General features: G+C 37.1%; 3 pseudogenes; all 3 read left to right on the top strand.

The window, feature by feature from the left end:
• Positions 1 to 1,219, top strand: part of LOC102493097 (V-type proton ATPase subunit G 1 pseudogene) — a 2,165-nt pseudogene extending 946 nt beyond the window's left edge.
• On the top strand, positions 1,208 to 6,672 carry LOC102492677 (nucleolar RNA helicase 2-like; annotated as a pseudogene).
• Positions 6,673 to 8,024: 1,352 nt separating this feature from the next.
• Positions 8,025 to 8,495, top strand: LOC102492254 (putative ribosome biogenesis protein RLP24 pseudogene; annotated as a pseudogene).
• Positions 8,496 to 11,529: the final 3,034 nt, after the last annotated feature.

The following is an 11,529-nucleotide window of genomic DNA, read 5'->3' as shown; positions in this document are numbered from 1 at the left end:
ACCACACCACAATCCCTGCTCCTCCATTCTCCTCTTGGAATCTTGGGCATGCACACATACACACCTGGCATGAGTTTAAGCCACTGGGTCTGGAATTTGAACCGTGGTTGACTACATGGGAATCCAGTGACATAGCCATTACACCAACTGCTGGTCCCAACTTCCTATCTTTATATGGCAAAATTATAAGTGATTTTATTTTTTTCCTCTTTGATAACTGTATTTTCCCCAAATCAGTATGAATTACTCATATTCTTAAATGTAATGAAAAGAATCAAAGTACTATGTCATCCAACTTTGAAAAACAATCTCTCTCTCTCTCTCTCTTGCTCTCTCTCTCTCTCTCTTTTTTAATGGTGCCTCAGAGGAGATCAGGTACTTCAAAATGAAGCTAAATATCCCCTTACCTGCCACTGGCTTCCAGAAACTCATTGAAGTGGACAATGAAACTTAGTGCTTTTTTATGAGAAGCGTATGACCACAAAAGTTGCTGCTGACACTTTGGGTGAAGAATGGAAAGGTTGTGTAGTCCGAATCAGTGGTGGAAACAACAAACAAAGTTTCCCCATGAAGCAGGGTGTCTTAACCCATGACCGTGTCTTAACCCATGGCCGTGTCTACCTGATACCTGCCACAGAGTAAGGGACATTCCTGTTACAGACCAAGGAGAACTCGAGAAACAAAGTGCAAATCTGTTTGGGGGATGGGTTGCGGTCGTTGTGCTCAAGCGCAGTCCGTCATGGGAGGGGTGGGTGTCAGCCGACCCTAGGGGCCTTCTAGCCAGCGGCCTTAAGGGCTGCTCGCTGGGGCCTCAGAGTGGAGTTGCCGCCCCGTGGCTGACCAGTCACAGGGGATCCAGCAGTTGCTGCAGGCAGAGAAGTGGGCCGCCAAGAAGGTGTGTCTAAGGCCTACAAGCTAAAGAACCAGAAACTGAAGCAGGCCTAAGAAGCATTTCTGGCTGAAATTGAACAGTACCTCCTGCAGAGGGAGAAAGAGTTCAAGGCCAAGGAAGCCAGGGCTCTGGAATCCCACGGTAGTGGTATTTGCAGCACTAATGTGGAGAAGGAGACTCAGGAGAAGATGACCATCCTCCAGAACTAGTTCCTACAGAAGAGGGATGAAGTCTTGGGTAATCTCTTGGCCTTTGTCTGTGATGTCAGACCAGAAATCCATGAAAACTACCGCATGAATGGATAGAACAACAAAGATGCCCTTGTGGAATATGAAGTTTTACAGAATTTCAGTTATATTCTTGGGAAAGGTATTAAATAATTTCTGTATAAGGGATAGCAGGTGGTGTGGTGGTTAAGGGACTGGACTCCCACATGGCAGACTATAGTTCAAGTCCTGGACCTGGTGCTTTGCTTTCTCATTTTCCCTCTCTTTCTCTGTCTCTGTCTGCTGAGTGCATGTGACCTATAGCAAATATAGTAACAATAAATAAATAAAATAAAATAATTCTTAAAATATATTTCTGTATATTATATAACAGATATCTTCACTTTTTGCAGAGTAGCAAATCTAGCTTCTTTGTACACTTAGAACTTATTCGAAGATTTCATCTTTTTATCTCATATTTCTTAGAAATTTAATGAATGTATGTTGGTTTCCTATGCCTTTAGCTCAAGCAACACATTTATCAATGCTACTTCTTTCTTAGATCTAGTAGAAAAGGAAAGTCTTTGAAGAAAGAAGGATTAATTTTTTTTTCCCTAATGCTTTCTTGAAGGTCAGGGGCTTTATCTATGAAAAAGTAGTAAATAGTTACTTGTAACTGTGAAAAGCAGCAGCCAGCCTTAAAGGAGTCCATTCCGGCTAAAAGTTAGAACAGTGACTGCTAGTGTAATCATTTGGGCTGCTTTTAGTTTCTTTTAATCAAAATACTAGATGATAGAATTCACAAACTTGTTACATGTTATTACTTGGTATGCTGATAATAATTTAAAAATAAAAGGCTCTTTGTCACAAAAATATTATTTATTAATAAATAAATAAAAAGTAAACCCAGCTGACTCAAACAAAATTGTGTGCTCTCCCTGACTATTGTTGCTTTTCTGGTCTTTCTAAAGAGATAATGTCCTCTACCAAACTTTGGTCTTTTTCTGTGTGTTTGTAAGTTTGGGGAATAAATGTCGGGATTGATAAATCAGTTTGAGTAGGCAGGGCCTAGTCTGTTCTAAGTAATTTATACAAGTATCATCTGACAAAGTAGGAATTCTATAAAGTCTTAATTTTTACATTTATAAAAAAGATGTAACTCTTGAGTTAAGTTTACCGTGGTCTCACCTCTGTATACGCGCACATTTTCCCGTGTCTCCTGGTCACTGGGGAATTTACACAAGTGGCGAGGGATAGCTTCTGCAATGTCCAGGTTCTTGGTATTTTGGACAAAGAATTGAATGAAACACGCCAATAACAAAAGCAAATGGTATTTTATTAAGCAAAAGTGAAAGTACACTCCTGAGAGGTTAAGAGTGGACCTGAGTGGAGAAAGAGTGACTCAAGGGCCCAGTTATTTATTTTTAACTGTATTTTTGCCAGCCCCAAGTGCTATACTCTTAATGTCCTCACTTTACATAGAATAAAACTGAGGCACATAAAGGTTAAGCAAATTACCTGAGGTTATTTAGATGATAAATTGCAAAACCAAAATATAGACAAAACTGTTGGGCTCCAGAATCAATGTTCTTAGCCTCTCAATTAAGTAAATAATAAATACATTAGCATGATGATTTGTGGATCAGCTTTTGGTGCAGTGGTAATGTGTTGCTCAAGTGACACTGAATCTGAGTGAATGATTGAGTTTGGCTCCTTGGTTGATTCGCACATGCTGGGTGTGCATGTTCATGATTCTGGTTAGCTGGGCTGGAGGGTGGGGATTACAGTTTGAGACCCTGTTGAGGGTGCTTGTTTCTCTCTCTCTCTCTCTCACATTCTCTCTTATAAAGGAAATAAATAAACTTTAATAAAAACTTTTAAAAGGATGATTGGAACAGCTGAAGACCTATGTTCTTAAACATAATCTTAAAATTATATTTGTTTTTCAATATTTTAGTTTAGTTTTCTAATATTTTAAAGGCAAATCCCAATCCTATTCATTGTTTTTTTCTAAGGGGAACCATGTTTTCCTTCACATTGAATAAAATTGGGCATAATGAAGATAATTCAAGAAATTGAAATTGAAGCTGAAAAAAAATGCAAAGAAGAAAAATAGTCTTTGATATTGAGAAAGAAATTATGAGAAAGATGAAATTAGGATTTAGTAGATACTATGAGGAAGAAGCTAGGACACACAGAAAAGCTATCCAGTAGAAAATTAAGATACAATTCAGGAATGGGAAAATATAATAGACATTTATTGTATGACTGCATAATTCATGGGAGAGAAGTATGCCAAGTAGATTCCTTCAGTGTTTTTAATCCATGTGCATTTTTCAAAAATAAATAAATATCATTCAACAAGTAATATCTCCTAACTTGTTTTAAAATATAATGATGGATTTCTTTTTCTCTTTTAACAAAATTCAGATGTGTATTGGAGAAACTTATTAAGGTGAGTAAAGGGAAGCATTGTTACTGATTCAGCAGCATAGTCTGAACAGCACTGAATAGGAACCTCTGGTAGAATAATAGGGGTAATCTTGGGACCAGCAGTTAGCGTAATGGCTATGTCGCTGAACTCCCACATTGTCTACCATAGTTCGAGTCCTGGACCTGGTGGCTTAAACTCACACCGGGCACATGTGCGTGCGTGCCCAAGATCCCGAGAGGAGAATGGAGGAGAAGGGATTGCAGTGTGGCCATCCCCCCGGGGGGTGATTTCTCGCTTTCTGTCTCTCTGTCTCTCTCTGTCTGTCTGGTGAGCGCACGCACTCTATAGCAAAAGTCTCTCTCTCTCAAAAAAAAAAAAAAAAGAAATAGGGGTAATTTTGATTAATGGTGCAACTAATTTTGGACTTACTGAGATTTAGGCGTTATTGGAACATCCAGAAGGAAAGTTCCACTAGAGAGAGAATTGGATAAAAATCTGTAGGGCCAGAGAGAGGTCGAGCTGGAGAAGTAGAATTGGGTGTCTTCATTTCTAGGACTGTCGTGACTACTGCAGAAGTGGATGAGATCAGGCAAAGAGAACATGGAAGCTGAGAAGGGAAGGGACTTTTATCATTTAGAGAAGGAATATACACTAGATGCTATGATTCTAGGAACTGGAATGAAATCTCTGTTATTGACTAATTGATCTTTCACCTTTTTAAAAACATTACAAACCTTTTTTAGAAACTAACCAAAGCTATGAACTCTCTCCTTAGCACATGCACATATCTTGTACAAATGGATACATCTACCCTCACAATCAATTTTGAACACGAGTTTCTGGTGTCCACATGTTTCTTCTATTGATAACTGTGATCTAATTTAATCAGTAGAAATTATATAACAGGAAGGTCAAATAGAAAAAAAATACTAGTAAGATGAGAGACATAAACATGAATATATTAAAAACTACAGTAGATGTAATTGGGTAGAACCCTCCAAATAGGACTGGACAAAAATAAGCTTGTAAGAGATACACCATAAATGTATGGACAGTGGAAAATAAATAAGTATATGGAGTAACCAAAGGAAACCTGGTATAGCTATAAGAAGTGCAAGGCAGTCCTAAAGGCAAGATGCATTTCTAGAGATAAAGGGATGTATTTTAAAATGTTAAAATGTTCACTCTAACAGGAAGACATTAAAATTCTAAATCTGTGCATTTATTAACACTGTTCAAAAATACAAAATGAAAAATTATTAAAAATAAAAGGAGGGGCCAGCACATTAAGGCTGATTATACTTTGAATGCTGGATCTGGCAGTTTGCTTTCTCACTTTCTCTCTCTCTCTTTCTGCCTCTCTCTGGTCAAATTAAAACCAATAAATAAATAAATAAAGTTGAAAAAAGTATAAAGAACAATTGAAGATAATAGAGACAATATGGGAGAAGAATGGGGATTGGAGATGGGTGAGAGGAAGGGAATCAAGGGGAAAAAGAAATAACCAAAACATTTAAGAGCCTCAAAAATGTAAAACTATCTGTTGATGATAAAGTATATAATAATATCTTTAACTGAACTAATATGCAATGTATTCACTCTGGGAAAATTCATTTTACAAGCTGTAATGATATACAGTGGTTGAATGTATAAATAAATAAACAATGAAAGAAAAAAAAGGAAAATACAAAGTTTAGTAAGACTGAAGAGTCAGCAGGAGAAAAGGAAGAAACTATTTTCATCAAAGTTAAAAAGAAACCAGAGCCTTCTGAAGTTGACATAAGTTCTCCTAAATCCAAAAAGGCAAAAGAGAAGAGGAGCCACTTCAAGGTGACATTATTTCTCCTAAAACCAAAAGTACAAAAAAGGAAAAAAAGCCTTCTGAAAAGGAAGTCATTTCTCCTAAAACCAAAAATAGTAATAAAATGCGAGGAGCCTTCTGGAGAAGAAATAGATGCTCCTAAGCACAAGAAATTGAAGAAAGAGAAGGAAATGAATGAAGACATTGGTGAAAAAGCCCCAAAGTGAAGAATGGATCACTTCTTTTGGTCCTGACTCTAACTCCAATGAAGCTACCAGTGAAGAAAGTTAACAGTGAGACAGAGCAGGAAATACCCATGGAACAAAAAGAAGGCACTTTCTCAAATTTTCCCATACCTGAAGAGACTGTTAAGCTTTTCAAAGTCTGTAGAGTGACCTTTCTGTTTCCTATACAAGCAAAGATATCTCACCATGTCTATAGTGGGAAAGACTTCATTGCACAGGCATGGTCAAGAACTGGAAAGACATTCTCTTTTGAAATCCCTCTGCTTGAGAAGTTTCAGGGAGAACTGCAAGATGAGAGGCTGTTCTCCTCAGGTAGTGGTTCTTGCACCTACAAGGGAGTTGGCAAGTCAAGTAAACAGAGACTTCAGTGACATCACAAAGAAGGTGGCAATGGCTTGTTTTTATGGTGGAACTCCATATGGAGGTCAAATTGAACACACGTGGAATGGGATTGATATTCTGGTTGGGACACCAGGTCGTATCAAAGACCATCTACAGAATGGCAAACTTGATCTCACCAGACTTACACATGTTGTACTGCATAAATGTTGTCCAGATGTTGGATACGGGTTTTGCTAACCAAGTAGAAGAGATTTTGTGTGTGGCATACAAGAAAGTTTCTGAAGACTATCCCCAAACATTGTTTTTTTTTTCTTTCTGCAGTTTTCCCTCATTGGGTATTTAATGTTGCTAAGAAATAAATGAACTCTAGGGGACCTGACTGGTAAAAAGACTCAGAAAATGGAGCATCTGGCTATCAAGTACCACTGTACTCAGAATACAATGGTTATTAGGGATGTGATCTAAGTTTACAGTGGTCATCAAAGGTGCACTATCATCTTCTGTAAACCAAGAAAGATGTCCAGGAACTCTCACAGAATGCATCTACAAAGGATACCCAGTCATTACATGCAGACATTCCACCAAAAGAGAGGAAAATCACTCTGAAAGGTTTTAGAAATGCTGATTTTGGAGTTCTAGTGGCAACTGATGTTGCTGTGTGTGGACTAGACATCCCTGAGGTTGATTTGGTTGTACCAGGCTCTCCATCAAAGAATGGAGAGTCCTACATTCATCATTCTGGGTTGCTATAGGGAGCATGTGCTTGCTGGAGAGACAGAGAGGCAGAAAGCAAGAAATCACCTCCCCCCAAGGGGGAATGGCCACTCTGAAACCCCTTCTCCATTATTCTCTGAGGATTTGGGGCACACATGCACACGTCCCTGGTGTGAGTTTTAAGCCACCAGGTCCGGGACTCAAACCACAGTTGAATACGTGGGAGTCCAGTGACATAACCATTATTCCATCTCCTGGTCCCAATAGTTGGAGACTTTAATACCTTGATTTCAATAATGGGTAGGCCATCTAAACAGAAGAATAATAAGACTAGAGGACTTGAACAGCACTACAAAATAACTATCCCTAGAAGATATGTATGTAGAACACATAATAAAAACAGCAGAATAAGCATTTTGCTCAAATACATATGCAAAATTCCCCAGCATAGACCATAATATAACCACAGCACAAGTCTCAATAAGTGTTAAAAAGACACATTATACAAATTATCTATTTAAACCACAGTTGAGTGCTTTGATATCCAATATAGGTATGTATGTATACATATATAAAAATCCAAGACTTATAGTATATAAATCTTACATATATAAATCTTATGCTATCTATAGCTTACAACAAAACAAACCTTGTTTCACAGTTAAAAGGTAAAAAAGCTTGAAGCTCTAAAGGCAATATACTAATGGTCAGTAAAGACATAAAAATGTGGTCAACATCATCAGTCACTAACAAAATGCAAATAAAAAGCGTGATGAGACACCACTTCACACCCACTAGGATAGCTATATTCAAAAAATATAAACTAACCAGTGTTGGTGAGGATGTGGAAAACTGGAACCCTTGTACATTTCTGATGGAAATCTATTATTTGAAGTCTCTATGACAAAAGGTTTGGTGGTTACTCAAAAAGTTAAACAGAATTACTATGTGACACAGTAATTCCATTTCAAAAATTGAAAACAGGGACTCAAGCAGATGAATGAACATTGTAACATTATTCACTATAGTTAAAAAGTGAAAAATATTGAGACCACCAGTTGGCATAATGGCTATGTAGCTGGACTCCCATGTAGTCAACTGAGGTTCGAGTCCCAGACCTGATGGCTTAAACTCACACCGGGTATGTGTGTGTGCGTGCCCAAGATCCCGAGAGGAGAATGGAGGAGAAGGGATTGTGGCATGGCCATCCCCCCGGGGGTTGATTTCTTGCTTTCTGTCTCTCTGTCTCTCTCTGTCTTTCTGGCAAGCACATGTGCCCTATAGCAAAAAACTCTCAAAAAAATGTAAAAAAAAAAAAAGTGAAAAATATTGCACTTCTTCTCAAGCCCAGTGTGTGGTCCATGGGTACCCACACAGGTCCAACAGACATATGGAGAAGTGTTATTTCTCCTCAGGCCCTGTCTTTCCCGGCCACAGCATGATGTTCGTCAATGACTGCAAGGTGTTCAGATTCTGTAAATCCAAATGTCATAAAAAATTTGAAAAGAAGCACAATCCTTGCAAGGTCAGGTGGATTAAAGCATTCCACAAAGCAGCTGGTAAAGAACTTACAGTGGATAATTCATTTGAATTTGCAAAACGTAGAAATGAACCTGTCAAATATCAGCGAAAGCTATGGAATAAAACCATTGATGCAATGAAAAGAGTTGAAGAGATCAAAAAGAAGCGTCAAGCTAAATTTATTATGAACAGATTGAAGAAAAATAAAGAGCTACAGAAAGTTCAGGACATCAAAGAAGTCAAACAAAACATCCATCTTAACTGGGCCCCTCTTGCAGGTGAAAGAAAACAGCTGGAAGAAAAAATGGTTACAGCAATTACAACAGGATGTGGACATTGAAGATGTTTCTTAAAAATGATCATCTCTACCAATTTCTATGTGTACATATGAAAATCTCATTTGTAGACTTACAACTTTTAAATTATTGATTTTTTTCTTTTACATAACGCCATTCACATGAAAGGCATTAAAAATACATCTCTCCTACATTGCTATCTGCAAAACATGAGATTTTATGGATGTCAGATTACATCTCAATATTAAATCCTCACTGATATATGTGCTTGTGTAAATCATGAAAATTCTTTTTATAAATACTGAAGTGAATTGTAAGCATAAAATGGTCATGCCTTTTGGATATAGAACTAGGCATCATTTATGTAATAACTAATGATAAAAGTGCATGGCTAGTGATATAAAATCAAATTTTCTTTTCATTAACATATTCCCTTTATTAATGTTATAGAAAGGGGATACTTCAAGGAACTAACAATTTCTATGACAATTAGTTTCTAATATGTTTTATTTTGATTTCAATATTTCCTGTTTTGGCTTGTTAGCATCTTAGAAGAACACAATGGCCTTATATAACAAAGCGTAATGTGCTGGACTGTTTTGACCTGGTTTAACTATTCTGAGAGGTACTTGGATGTTGAGGACAAGAGTGGAATAATCTTTGCCTGTAATTGCATTAGACTGTATAATTTCCACTTAGAGAGTACTCACTTCTAACTTGTGATCCATGACATACCAGATAAGTTTTATATTTCTAGCCTAGTCAAGATTTAGAAATAGAAGAATCCCAGTGTTTTTTAAAATTTGCTGTGCGGTTTTCATAAAACAAAACAAAACAAAACAAAACAAAAACCCTCCAAATTGTTTTGGGAAAATAGAGTTTATGGGTAGAACACCTGTCCATTATTTGCTCATAAAATAAAACCATTTTTAAAGTAAAAAAATACCAAAATGGAATATTATTCATTCATGAAAATGAAGTTCTGAAACATGGTTCAGCATGAATGAACCTTAAATCATTATGGACCCAGATACAAAAGGGCAATATTGTTTGATTTCACTTATATGCAGTATTTAGAATAGGCCAATTAATAGGGACGGATAGACTGGAGGTTACCAGGAACTGGGGCAAGGGGAGAATGAGGACTTATTGCTTATAGATAGTTGCTTTTTTGGGTTGATGAAAAGTTTTAGAAATAGATAGTGGTGATGGTTGAACATTATTGTGATGTAATTAATACCACTCAAAAATGGCTGTAGTTAATAGCTTTACGTTATATATAAAATGACCAAAATAAAATCAAAAGCGATAAGATTGACAAGTTTGGGGGCCAGCAGATGGCATAGTGGTTAAGATACTTGACTTCCACATAGCTGACCACAGTTTGAGTCCCAAACCCTGAGGTAACTTATACTGGGGAACATATGTGTGCGTGCCCAAAATCCTGAGAGGAGAATGGAGGAGAAGGGATTGCTGCATGGCCATCCTTGCTTGGGGTGCTTTCTCACATTCTCTCATCTCTCCAGCAAGCACCTGCACTCTACAGCAAAAATCCCTCTAAAAACAAAACAAAACAAAACAAACAATGATTGACAGATATAAAAATCTCATTTTGATGTGGTTTCTTTCAATATTGAACCTGGTGATTAAAGCCTTACTTTGTATTCTATTTGACCATTAACTCACTATTCGTTACTTTACTTCATTTGAGTTCATTCATTAGTGAAAATTGGAGTAAGCAGTGATTGTCTTTTTTAAAAGAATTTTGCTAGAGGGCATGTGCACCTGCTGGAGATAGGTCCCTAGAGAGAGAAAGAAGGAAAGCTCCTTTCCATGAGAAATTGTCACACTGTACCCGCTTCTCCTCCATCTGTCCCTCATTTTGAGACTTTGGGCATGCACACACATGCACTCAGTGTGTTTTCCAAGCTGTTGGGTCCAGGACTCAAACAATAAGGTTGACCATGTTGGATCCAGGCACTTCAACCACCACTCAATGATTATTTATTTTAAAGATGAGTAGAGTAAGATCGAGTTTCCATTTTACTTGAAGAAACAAAAAATCAACCGTATTTTTACACAATATCAATGAGTGAACTAAATACATAAAATTAAGAAAAAGCTAATTTAAAATAGCATTGAGAAGAATGAATAATTTGAAATAAATTCAACAAAAGAAATACAGATGTGCACAGTAAAAACTACTAAATATAAATATGTGTAATATATATGTTACATATAAATATGTGTAATATATATGTTACATATAAATATGTGTAATATATATGTTACATATAAATATGTGTAATATATATGTTACATATAAATGTATTATTATGAAAAAAATTGACCAAAGAGAGACAGAAAGAGGGAAAACAAGAAAGCAAGTCACCAGGTCTGGTACTCAAATCATGGTCAGCCATGTGGGAATTCAGCGCTTTAACCACCACACCACATGCTGGCCCCACTATTAAATATTTTTTAAAGAAATTTAAATGGGGAAAATAGTTTTTTCAACAAGTAGTGCTTGGAGAACTGAATATCTGGAAGAATAAAGTTGGATCCTTACCTCACACCATATGCAAAAATTAGTTCAAAATAAATCAAAGACCTAAATGGAAGAGATAAAATGATAAAATTAGAAAACAGGTGTCTTTGTGACCTCGGACTAGGCAATGATTACTTAGATATGACAACTAAAGCACAGTTGGCAAATGAAAAGGTAAGTAAAGAGGACATAAAATTAAAAATCTCTTTTCTTCAAAAGACAGGATTAGAATGTGAATAGACAATCCATAGAATGAGAATTTTTTTGCAAAATGTTTAACTGATCTGCATGGTACTTGGAATATGTGAGGAGACTTTTAAAAGTTTGTGGAGGATCAGACCAGCAGTTAGCATAATGGCTATGTCGCTGGACTCCCACGTAGTCGACTGCGGTTTGCGTCCCGGACCCGGTGGCTTAAAACTCATGCCGGGTGCATGTGCATGCGTGCCCAAGATCCCGAGAGGAGAATGGAGGAGAAGGGATTGCGGCGTGGCCATCCCCCCTGGGGGGTGATTTCTCACTTTCTGTCT

Source organism: Tupaia chinensis, unplaced genomic scaffold (assembly GCF_000334495.1).
Source record: "Tupaia chinensis unplaced genomic scaffold, TupChi_1.0 Scaffold142619_1, whole genome shotgun sequence".
Lineage (NCBI taxonomy): Eukaryota > Metazoa > Chordata > Mammalia > Scandentia > Tupaiidae > Tupaia > Tupaia belangeri.
Note: the sequence above shows the minus strand (reverse complement) of the source record. Positions and strands in the feature narration are given on the sequence as shown.